The sequence below is a fragment of the Mus musculus genome, chromosome 14 (assembly GCF_000001635.26).
Source record: "Mus musculus strain C57BL/6J chromosome 14, GRCm38.p6 C57BL/6J".
Taxonomy (NCBI): Eukaryota; Metazoa; Chordata; class Mammalia; order Rodentia; family Muridae; genus Mus; species Mus musculus.
Window position 1 is genome coordinate 87,658,633 of NC_000080.6, and position 12,414 is coordinate 87,671,046.

A 12,414-nucleotide genomic window follows, 5' to 3' on the forward strand; every position below is an offset into this window, starting at 1 on the left:
GATTCCATATTTTCCCATCTTTCATCAATAGAAATATCATATGGTTGGCTAGTTGTACTAACTCATTTCTTATAGTCTTAGATTATTTCTTGACAAATCGTTAAATCTGTCTTCTTTACCTTCTTCTCAAGATGGGTCAGCCAATACACCAATGGGTCAGATTTCTTTTAATAGGAAAAAGCAAATAAACATCTTAGTCTCAATCCTTTAAAAAAAGTAGTCTCTTTTCATTATTTACATATTTATTTATTGCTTTATTAATTTCTCATATAATATATTTTGATATTTTTCTATTCCCAATGCCTCCAAGTTTGTTTCTCTCATTCTAGCCACCCAACTTCATTACGTCACAGTCTTTTTCTCTCTCAAAATAAACCCCAGCAAAACAAAGAAAAGAACCAAAATCACCAAATCAAAACAAGACATTCACAGAAACATGGAGTCCATTTTGTGTTGCTCAACTACTCCTGGGTATGGGGTCAGACTTAGAGTGTGGCTCATATACACAGAGACACTCCATTGGAGAAGAATGTCTTTTGATTTCCCAGAAGGTGCCAATGGCAAATAGCTTCTTGGTGAGGAATGGGGCATTGTGTCCACCTATCCTTCTTGATGCTGTGAATTTTTTCTGGTTTGAACATGTGCATGTCTAGTTCACAGTGCAACAGTCTCTGTGAGTCCATATGTGTATTAGTCCTGTTATGTCTGGAAGATGCTGTTTCCTTAGAGTTATCTGCTACATCTGGCTCTTACAACCTTTCCAACTTCTCTTCCCCATAAATTGCTAAGTCTTGAGGGGATAGGTTTGATGAAGACATTCCATTAGGAATGAGTTCTCCAAAGTTGCTCACTCTCTGAGATTGTCTAGTTGTCATAGGGTATCTATGTTAATTACCTTCTACTGCAAGAGGAGACTTCTCTGATAAGAGGAAAGCAGGACATTGGTCCATAAAAATAGAAATATGTCATTAGGGGCCATTTGCTTGCTATGTTGTTTTAGCTTGATAAAGGAAGTAGGTATCCTCCTATGTTCATGATTTAACTACTTTATGGCTCTTGGCCAATTTATCAGTGTCCATTTCATGGAGTGGGCCTAAAATCTAATTTAAAAAGTGGTTAGTTATTCCCATAATATTGGGTCATAGTTGAATCAGTATATCTTGCAGTTGTATTACCATATAGGTCACAGGTTTGTAGCTGGCTGAAATTGACAGTAGTATGCAAAGAACTTTCAAGCACCATTAATGTTTATCAATAGGGACCAAGTTTCTAGCTGAGTTCCTGCTCAATTTCTCAGTGTTCAGTGAAGTAAGAGGTGTCTTTAGCAATAGGGCTAATGACATCACGGTGTGAAAAATAACCAATAGCTTTGCAAATAGCCTGTGATATTTTGGGGGAGTACATAAGTTCTCTTTGGTCAATGACTCAACAAGATGTAGCTCATTTCTGGTATTGATCTTTCTTGGTAGTATATGATGTCTGTGATGGATTGTTTCACCATCATATGGTAACTAAATTTAAATTTGTTTTATACACAAATACATTTTAGGTAGTTTCTATAAAAATCTATTTCCTTGAGTTAATTTTTTATCCAGCCACCTTGATGAAGGTGTTTATCCTCTGTAGGAGTTCTCTGGTAAAAGTTTTGCAGTCACCCAGATGCCCCTCAACAGAGGAATGGATACAAAAAATGTGGTACATTTACACAATGGAGTACTACTCAGCTATTAAAAAGAATGAATTTATGAAATTCCTAGGCAAATGGTTGGACCTGGAGGGCATCATCTTGAGTGAGGTAACGCAATCACAAAAGAACTCAAATGATATGTACTCACTGATAAGTGGAGTACATATCATACCAGAAACTTAGTATAGCGAGATATAAGGTACAATTTGCAAAACACATGAAACTGAAGAAGACGAAGACCAAAGTGTGGACACTTTGCCCCTTCTTAGAATTGGAAACAATCACCCATGGAAGGAGTTACAGAGACAAAGTTTGGAGCTGAGACAAAAGGATGAACCATCTAGAGACTGCCATTTCCAGGGATTCATCCCATAATTAGCCTCCAAACGATGACACCATTGCATACACTAGCAAGCCTTTGTTGCAAGGACCGTGATATAGCTGTCCCTTGTGAGACTAGGCCAGGGCCTAGCAAACACAGAAGTGGATGCTCACAGTCAACTATTGGATGGATCACAGGGCCCCCAATGGAGGAGCTAGAGAAAGTATCCAAGGAACTAAAGAGATCTGCAACCCTATCGGTGGAACGACATTATGAACTAACCAGTATCCTGGAGCTCTTGACTCTAGCTGCATATGTATCAAAAGATGGCTTAGTCGGCCATCACTGGAAAGAGAGGCCCATTGGACAGGCAAACTTTATATGCCCCAGTACAGGGGAACGCTAGGGCCAAAAAATGGGAATGGGTGGGTAGGAGAGTGGGGTGGGGTATGGGGGACTTTTGGGATAGCATTGGAAATGTAATTGAGGAAAATACATAATAAAAAAAAGTGTTGCAGTCGCTTCTGTACATCCGCAAGCAGGAATACTTTGACTTCTTTTCTAATTTGTATTCCATTGATCTCCTTTAGTTACCTTATTGCTCTGGCTAGAAATTCAAGTACTATATAGAATAGATAGGGAGAGAGTGTCCCTGATTTTAGTTTAAGTGTTTTAAGTTTCACTCCTTTTAGTTTGCTGTATGTTGCTTTGATTATGTTTAGGAATGTGCCCTGTATCCCTGATTTCTTTAATACTTTTAACATGAAGGGGTTAAATCTCATAGAAGAGGAAGTGGGGAAATATCCTTGAGTGCATTTTGGAGACAATATTCTGAACAGAATGGCTCAGGCTCTAAGATCAACAATTGATAAATGAGACTTCAAAGTTTCTATAAGGCAATGGACACTGTCAATAGGACAAATCATCAGCCTATAGAATGGGAAAGGATCTTCACCACCCTACATCTGACAGAAGGCTAATATCCAAAATTTACAAACCAACAATCCAAATAACCCAATTAAAAACTGGAGTACAAAACTAAACAGAAAATTCTCAACAGTGAAATCTCAAATGGTTGACAAGCACTTAAAGAAATGTTCAAAGTCCCTAGCCATCAGGTAAATGCAAATGAAAACAGCTATGAGGTTCTATCTTACACCTATCAGATTTGCTGAGATCAAAAACTCAAGAGATATTACATGCTGGTGAAGATATGGAGCAAGGGGGGATACTTCTTCATTGCTAGTGGGAGTGAAAATTTGTACAACCACTTTGGAACTCAATTTGGTATTTTATCTGAAAACTGGGAATAGTTCTACCTCAAGACCCAGCAGTACTACTCCTAGGTCTACACTCAAAATATGCTCCACCATCCCACAATGACACTTGCTTAACTATGTTCATAGTAGCTTTATTTGTATAGCCAGAAACTGGAAACAACTTAGATGTCCCTCATCTGAAGAATGGATAAAGAAAACGTGGTACATCTACACAATGGAATACTATTCCTCTATTAAAAACCAAGACATAATGATTTTTCCAGGCAAATAGATGGAACTTGAGAATATCATCCTGATTGAGATAAGTTAGTCCCTAAAGGACATACATGGTATGTACTCACTTATAAGTAGATATTAGCCATAAAATACAGGTACCATGCTTTATTCTGCAGACTCCCCAAAAGCTAAACTAGAAGGAAGGTCCAAATGAGGAAGCTTGAATCTCACTTAGAAGGTGGAATAAAATAGGCACAAGAGGCAGACAGAGCAAGGGAACTGGAAATGAAGAGAGATGGGGAGGGAAATGGGGGATTCAGGATCAGGTGTGGTGAAGGACAGGAGAGATGGCTAGATGACCATGAAAATGAATGGAAGTCTGCACCTCACAGGCATGAGAAGGTGGGTTCCATCTCCAGGAAAAGACAGAGATCTGGGATAAGGGAGGTGACCAAGAATCAATGGGAGTATCCTTAGCTTTGACTCACAGTATTGGGGTATGGAACCTGAAGAGGTCAACTCCTGTCATCAGGCAGGAAGGAACCCCAGCGGAGCTATAGAGATACCAACACACCCACAAAACTTTCAACCCCAAATTTATCCTGTCTACAAGAAATGGAGGCAGTGTGGATGGAGCAGAGACTGAGGGGAATGGTTACTGATAACAGGCCTAACTTGAGACCCATCCCATGAGCAAGCACCAATCCCTAACACTACTTAGGATACTCTTACACTTGCAGACAGGAGTATGTTGTCCTCTGAGAAGTTCCACCCAGTCACTGACTCAGACAAATACAGACACCCACAGCCAAACAGTGGATGGAGCTTGGGAACTCTTATTACTAATTAATCTTTTTAGAAGAATAGGAGGAAGGATTTCAGTCCAAAGGGGATAGGAACTCCACAGGAAGACCAACAGAGTCAACTAACTTAGACCCTTCAGGCTCTCAGAGAACATATATGGGCTGGACTTAGCTTCCCCAGCCCATCTCTGCACGTATGTAGCAGATGTGTAGCTTGGTCTTTATGTGGGTCCCATGTAACTGGAATCAGGGATATTCCAAAAACTGTTGTCTGTAGGTGGCTGTGTTCTTTTAGGTGGGCTGCCTTGTCTGACCTCACTGGGAGAGGAAATGCCTAGCCTCTTAGAGTCTTGAAGTGTCAGGGTCGGGGGATACCCACGGGGTCCCCACCAACTCACAGGGTTAAGGGAGCTGGAATGGAAGAAGAGTTGTGGGAGGGGATGACCAGAAGGGTGGGAATGAGCAGGATGTAAAGGGAATAAGTAAAATAAATAAATAAATTAATTTAAAAAATTATCTCTTTTTCTCTACCTTTTCTTACCATGACCAGTTTAATCTTCCTATTTTAGCTTTCCCACTACTTCTTTATAGCACTCTATTTTATCTTTAACTTCTTGGGATATCTATAATTCAAAATGAATCTAATCTGGAAACCTCCTTCCTCTGGTCTAGCTTTCGTGGTAGCAGAAAATACTTTGCAAGCCTCCAAAAGAAGAAAGCAGTCAACAGCCTCACTCAAACAGTGAAATCTGTGCCATGAGCAACATGGCCAGATATCCCTAAAGGTATAATCGGTAGCGCTCACATATGGGTGTTACCCAGCAACTGTCTAGATGAACTTAAGAGCTATTCATGGCCTCGCCTAGAAACTAAGCTAAATTCCCAGGGATGGTGAGGTCATGGGTCTTAGAAGAGAATCTACTACCACCACTTTGCTAGGTTAGAATAATTTCTATCTGCATTTTAAATCTTTTATTATACCCACGGATGTATGTAGTTACCACCCTTCATCAAAGGGTGGAAATATTGTGAGATACAGAATGACAGAATGTTTGCTGTAAAACAGTCTTTCATCGAAATGGCTGCATCAACAAGACTGAAATAATAGCAATAGTAGCAGATTTGTCGACTCAGAAGGGGAACAGATCTTACAAGGATCTTACAACCCTGCATAAAGAACTATAGGCAAGTAATAACTGCTCTCTCTCTCTCTCTCTCTTTCTCACACACACACACACACACAGAGATAGATAGATAGATAGATAGATAGATAGATAGATAGATAGATAGATAGATAGACTACTAAGGATGAATCAACTGATAATCCAATACAAAATAGTGAGCCCAGAAACCATACACACATACACAAAAGTAGAATTTGTAGGTTGCATACACACACACACACACACACACACACACACACACACACCATGGAATGTTAATAACCAAGAAAAATAGGCCATCCATATGAAAGGAGGGGAATAAAGGAGTGGAACTAGGGGTTTGGGAAGGTCCAAAGGGAGAAGGGGAAGGAGAAAGTGATGTGATTGTATTTTGAATAATAATCTACATGCATGAATCTATGTAGTTACCATCTTTCCAAAATTCCCCCCACCTCACATAAAGTAAGGTGAATCACCCCATTGAATTTGTTTCGTTATGTCTGACAGTTTCATTCTCTCTCTCTCTCTCTCTCTCTCTCTCTCTCTCTCTCTCATGAGCTCAGCCATCTTATGACCAGCATAATTGAAGTATGATTTGAGGCAGGATAGGAAGGCAAAAGATTAAAGGGATGTAGGAAGGTAAAAGAGTCCTTCATTCCAAATTCTGATTGACTTCTGTGAGCCAACAGTCTAGAGTTTAAGCACAACTAGTAGGAATTGTGAAGGTTTTATTCATAGACAAATTTATTTTACATGGAGACATTTCATATAAGAATGTCAAAATAACAATGAATTGTGCTGAAGATGCAAGTGATGTGGCCTTTCTTCTTTCTCAGCTTTAAACCTGGTAGGAATCTCACCAACAAAACTGTTTGTGGTAAAGGGAGTGTCTTAATCCACTTTTTAGCCATTGCAGATCATGGGTTTACATTGCAACCCTGGATTGAGGTCCTGTCTCAAAAAACAAACAAGCAAACAAACAGTCTCACTAAATTCTAGGTATGCTTTATGCAGGCCCACTCCGAAATCCTCTTCTGTGACAAGGTCAAGGACCTCAGCTTCATCTGAGTGGAGATCTCTGTGAAAAAGTCCTCCAGCTGCAGCCAGTAGCATTCTGGAATTGTTTCTGAATCCTATCCCCTTACCACTGATACCACTTAAATGTAAATCGTAGCGCCAGTGATAATGCTGACATTTAAACAGAAGTTTTCTTGTTTTGTTTTGTTTTGTTTTATTTTGTTTTGTTTTAAATCACAGAACCATCATCAGTCATTTATTATCATTTGCTGTTCTTTTTTTCTTGCATCTTACTTTTTCCTAATCTCTCTTCTCTAGATAGCACCCTACTTACTTAAGGCATTATATATAACTTCCAATGCATCCTTGAAGCGAGCTTATAAACAATATTCACTTTACTTCTGTTTTTCCCTCACTTGGCCCAAACCTGTTTTTGTAACAGATGAGCAAGATGTCTCATGACATAAAACTGACTTCATTTGATTAGCCTTGTCAGAGATAATTAAGCAAAATTAGTTTTGGTTTATAAACACAGGCATCAATTTATTCTCTTTTGACCTGCCCCCCCACCCCCAGTTTAAAATGTAAGTTTAGCTTTAACTGTTTGCAGCAAGACAGGATCATTAAGGCCAAAGGAAATATGCAAGGAACGTTGTTTTCTTGGCATCTGTAAATAACCTGACAAAGAGACTTGTTGCTTACCCAGGGCCCAGTGTGTTCATTTGGGATGCTTTGATGCTCACTTTTATTAGGCATTTATAAACAAACCTTGTTTTTACCCAGCATTGTAATTACTGTAATTAGAGTTTATGTTTATGTGTGAAGTATCACTATCTATTGTGCACAAGCTTTTCAGAGTAACAAGCATACTGAATTACCTAACTAATTTTGTTGATTTCAATAATTAGCTTATATAGGATATTTAATAATGCCTCACACTACAAAATTAAAGCCCCCTTTAGTCAGAAATAGCACTGAGATGTAGAGCAAGAACGTTTTCTCGCTTGTGTTCTCCCCGCTTCTCAGGGCTCTCTGGGCGTACTGCTTGTGTAGGAAATGAGTAGCTGAGCAGGGAAGGGTTGTGGGATGCTGCTGTCCCTGAGAGACTGACAAGAATGAGTGTCGTGCCATGCCTTCCCACGGAACAAAACTGTAAATATGGAGGCGAGAAACAGGTCTCTGGCTTTACAGCACTGCTATCTCATGGGGATTAGCTTTTCTTGTCACCATAATGTGTTATGTTGAAAGGGGCAGGCAGCATTATTGAGACGCTGGTGCAGAGTCCCGAGAGTGTACCCAGGAAAGCTAGTGGCAGTGGATTCTGACTCACAAGTGAAAATAAATCTGTAGCATGTAGTTGTCTGTCTGAAAACACTTGCCACTCAATGCATAGTTCCTCTCAATGGTGGTACCTCAAATGTTTCTTTAAAACTATCAAATACCAGAGGCAGTGCAGGTCAGCCCTGAGTCCACAGATTTCTCTCACACAAAGGTAGGGCTACTCATGGTATTCAGGAGCAATTGGACTTTGTAGGGGGTCACATTTTTCAATGGAGTTAAGACCTATCTAAAGTGGATCTTGTTATTTTAGGCTGATAATAGTTTATCAAGCTGATACAGTTTAGTTTATATGCTCAGCTTATTTTTAATCTACTTTCGAACTCTACTATTAGTCACTAGTTAAAGCAGATCAAGATACTATGAACAAGATATTGTCAATTCTGTTAACATACTCCTTTCCCATCTCTCTGATCTTTTTTTCCCCTTAATTGTATTCAAGTCACTGTTGTCTTAGGTTCACATGATGTTAGTGTTCATGTGTAGATTTATTATCTAAAAGATAACTTTCAGACTTATTGCCATGTTAAAATTGTTCTGGACTCAGTTCTTCAATAATGCAAGATAAACATGATATCAAAATCATATATTCCATTCCAGGAGAACAACAACTGGTAATCTTACCAGTTTCTTAGGTGTCAATAAGAAATTTGTGCTCTCAACTGAATTGTGACATTCGAATGGCTCCTAGATGATGTCTTAGCATTCATATTCAAAATTATTCATCAACCACATAAAAGCTAATAATCCGCAGTTATCCCAAATCTCTGTTTCCTGGTCTGCATATAGGTTGAAGATAACCGTTCTATAACCTGAGCGTGACAGTAGGAAGCAAAGTCTACCCATGTTTCCATGTTTTCTTGGCTCTCATGTTTCTGTTGTTTCTCATGTCTCTGCATGTAGCTATCTCTGCCAACCTCTGTGCTCATTTCTCTACATGTTATAAGCCATGTAGAGGGAAGTGCTTGTCCAGCTCTGGACCAACTTTTCAAGGTACTCCTTGTAGTTTCAAGGTGCAGCCATAGGCTGTATTTTTAGCAAAGAGAGTATGCTTGGAATTGGTGCACCCACTCTCAGTTGTAACACAAAAAAGCCTTCTATCACTATAATGGTTCATTTTAATTATCAACCCAACAGACTCTAGAAGTTTTGGGAAGAGAGTCTCAATGAGGGATTGTTTAGATCAAGTTGGCTTATGGATATATTTGTGAGGGATTGTCTTAATTATGTGAGTTGAAGTGGGAAGATCTGCCCATTGTGGGTAGTACCATCCCCTGGGTTTAGGTCCTGACCTATATAGAGAGATGAGGCTGCACATAGATAAGCATTTATGCAGCTCTTCTCTCTCTACTGTGGATTGTGATTTAACTAGCTAGTTCAAGTTCTCACCTTGACTTATCTGCAGTGATGGACTGTGACAAAATTGTCACATGAATAAAGTTCTTTAAAGTCGCTTTTGTCAGAATATATTACACAGCCACAGAACAGTTTTCTAGGCCTTGAGGATATCCTAGGAAGAAAGAACAAAGATTTCATGTGATTGAAGAGAGGATACACAAGGATCTCTTAGCAACCCAGGACTCCAATGGCTTGAACTGTCAGCTCACTCCTCTACAAAGCAGTCAGGTCAGTCTGACATAGGACTCCCTAGCAACCCTTAGGAATTCCCCTTTGGTGGAAAGACACATCCAGAAATATGCCCTGATCTTAGGGGCCATGCACTGATCCAGTCTGGACTAGTTTTAGCTACATATGCAGTAAGGCAAAGTGGCTGCTAAAGAGATATTTACGAGAAATCCCCATTTTATTACTAACTCTTCCTCCACTTGGACTCATTACAGAAGTCCCAAACAATAACCCAGGATTCTTAATCCACGCCCTTGCTCAGACTAGGCTGCTCTTTTGCCACATACCTCACCAGAACTTTCTCTCTGCTTAGAAATAAAATTCCTGGCTCCTTTGCTCCTTGTGTGTGCTTGTTCAAGTCTTGGAACAAGACACCAAGCACCGGGAACCACGCAGTTCCAACAGAGCACCAATTACACTATTGCTATTCCTTATCATTCCAGCTCAGTAATTTTTTGTTAATGAGAGAAGCCATGATCATGATTTGGTTTCTATATTCAGATGAGTCATTAAGATCCCATTATACTTTGCTCTTCTCTGTGAACACTAAGTGGTTTTAGATAGGGTTGCATTCAGACTGCTAGGATTTCTTTGGTCTTTTTTTTTTTTTTTCTTCTTACCTCAAGCTTGCTGCTGACAACAGAATAAATGAAAATATGTATGAGCCTGTGAAATAAGTTCTGTTAGAATGTTCAGGATTCAACATTTAAAAGGAATTTCATTTCAATACATGATAAAATTTCCAGATTATCTTGAGAATTGGGGCAGTTACTGTCAGTTATACTGAAAGAATCCTATCGTAGTAAATTACCTGACAAGTTGGGGTGTTTTATGTGCTGTATTGAAATAGGAGTATTTGTTTTGCTTCAGTGGGTACTTAATTATTTGTTTCTTCTTGACAGTGTGCTAGAATTAATTCATAGCATTATGAAGCTGCTTTAAACATCTTCCAGAGAGCATGGACTGGCTTCTGTGAGCTGATACATTGTCTGAATGCTTTGCCCTCATTTTAAATATATTAAATCTGGGTCACGAATTACTTTTACAAAGAGAGAAATTATAGCTTTTCTGTCTGAAAGGAGGTTTCAGGGGTACAAGATGAAAGAAGCTAAACACAATTGTGTGAAGTGGCGCTTGCTGTCTAAACCCTGTCTGTGCTATGTTCATGAAGTAGCTTTAGAAGAGCACACCACACAGGTCAAGGCACATTCTTGTTCACCAGCAATTTAACTGTGCATTCTATACAAGCTACGTTCTGGCCAAAGTCCCCTCTACAGAATAACTATGATTTTCCCCATCCAAAACTCAGGCTGGAGTATAGTCCTTATTACAAATGATTAAGAAGGAAGGGATGACTATCTCCTGATAGGCTCTGCCAGAGCCTGACAAATACAGAGGCAGATGCTTGCAGTAAACCATTGGACTGAGCATGGGGTCCCTGAGAGGAGTTGGAGAAGGAACTGAAGGAGCTGAGGGGGTTCGCAGCCCCATGGGGGGAAGCAACACTGTCAACTGGCCAGACCAGCTGGAGCTCCGGGGGACTGGACATCAGTGGGAGGAATGGCTCTTGGGTCTGATGTGGTTCTATGCCACAGTGTAGGGGAATGCCAAGGCTGGAAGACCAGAGTGGATGGATGGGTGGAGGAGCACTGTCATAGAGACATGGAGAGAGGGGATGGGATAGGGGGTTTCAATAGGGTAGACCTGGAAAGGGGATAATATTTGAAATGTAAATAAAGAAAATATCCAATAAAAGGGGGAAAAAAGAAGAAAGGAATGTTAGCTAATGACACTATATCTATCTAATTTCTTTGGAGTGAGTCCAGATTGTGTTAACGAGGAGTTGGACAATATACCATGACCTTTTTTGTTTGTTTTGTTTCTGTTTGTTTTTGGAAGAGACAGAAACATATGTGGTGCGCGATGGAGACATTTAACAGATGATTACGTCTTTGCTTTCTTGAGTGGATGGCCATGTGATTGAAGGATTAATAGGTAAAGCTTATTTTGAGACTAAGTCTGCTGCAAATACTCGTTTCACTGGGTCTCTCTAGTGGTCTGTCTTGTGCTACCCAATATCCTGTTCCACCTTGGGATCTGTCCACCAAGAAGGCCACCCGCAATACAACTGGTTTCTTGACCAGGACTGTGGGCCAAGAATAAGTCTTTTCATAGTTCATGAAGATTGTAGCACTGTGTTATCAATAGTAGAAGATGGATAAAGATCCTTCTACATGGAAAAACAAATGCCATAGAATGAATCAGTCTAAAGGTTTTATAAGTTGGTGACATCTCTTAAGTTTATAGTTATGCATTATAGCCATTTAACATTTGCAAACTCTAGTAATTAAAACAGTCCAGAATGTTAAATGGTAATGTTCATTATTTAACATCAGAATTTTATTTAGTTTTTGTACATGGGAGGAAACTGAGTATATTAGAATGTACTTTAGAGATGTATGAGAGTTTATTTTCCCTGAGTAAAGAAAATTCTAGGGGTAGTGAAAATATGCTTCTACAAGAAATGTAAGATTTTAATCCCACAAACAATATTTTTCAGTCAAAATGAAACTGATGTGCCAGATTTTGTGGTCAGGAATAAAAATGGCCTAAGCAAAGTCCTGTTCTTTTGTAAAACTGTGTTTGCTATTTTGAAAGGTAATTTTGATCTTGATAATTTTATTTTCATGCATTTTTATGGAAAATCTCAATGTGATTAAAATAACGATGCCCTTAATCACCACAAGGTTCTGTAGAGGCACATTTGCAAGAAAACATCTGTATGAACAAGCCATTCTGTGATCTTTCTAAAGTGGGATTCAGGAGACACTATAGGAGCAAAAGAAAGACACTATTGTATTCACCTAGGCTGTGAGTGGCTTTTCCTGTTGCAGTCTCAGAAGAAACAGCCAAGTGATGGGTCAAGAATAATAGGAAAATGTTAGAAACTGAAGCTCAAATG